Source organism: Fulmarus glacialis, unplaced genomic scaffold (genome assembly GCF_000690835.1).
Source record: "Fulmarus glacialis isolate BGI_N327 unplaced genomic scaffold, ASM69083v1 scaffold30148, whole genome shotgun sequence".
Lineage (NCBI taxonomy): Eukaryota > Metazoa > Chordata > Aves > Procellariiformes > Procellariidae > Fulmarus > Fulmarus glacialis.
The window spans coordinates 2328-2671 of record NW_009230614.1 but is presented as its reverse complement, the minus strand read 5'-3'; positions in this window follow the sequence as shown (position 1 = coordinate 2671).

Genomic DNA, 344 nt, shown 5'->3' with positions numbered 1-344 from the left:
ATGTACTACCAGAGCTGCTGCAGCGACTACTCCACCGTCTGCAAAACCAAAGGTACCGGCCCTGCGACCGCCTTCCTAGCTGGGGCAGGGGCTGCCAGGGTGGCCAAGGGTGCCCGACACCGTGGGGGCTCGGAGGGGGCTGTGCTGGATCAGCTCTGCACCCACCCATGTCCACAGGGTGAAGTCAGTGCCAGGATTTGGTGCTCAGGGTGCTGCAGCACCAGGCATTTTTGGCAGCCGGCTCACTGCCGCCCGCAGCGTGGGGCCCTGGGGGTCTGTGCAAATCCGTATTGCCTGGGAGCAAGCGGCTCCCGCCCCCAGATCCCGTGGGCGCCTGACCTGGG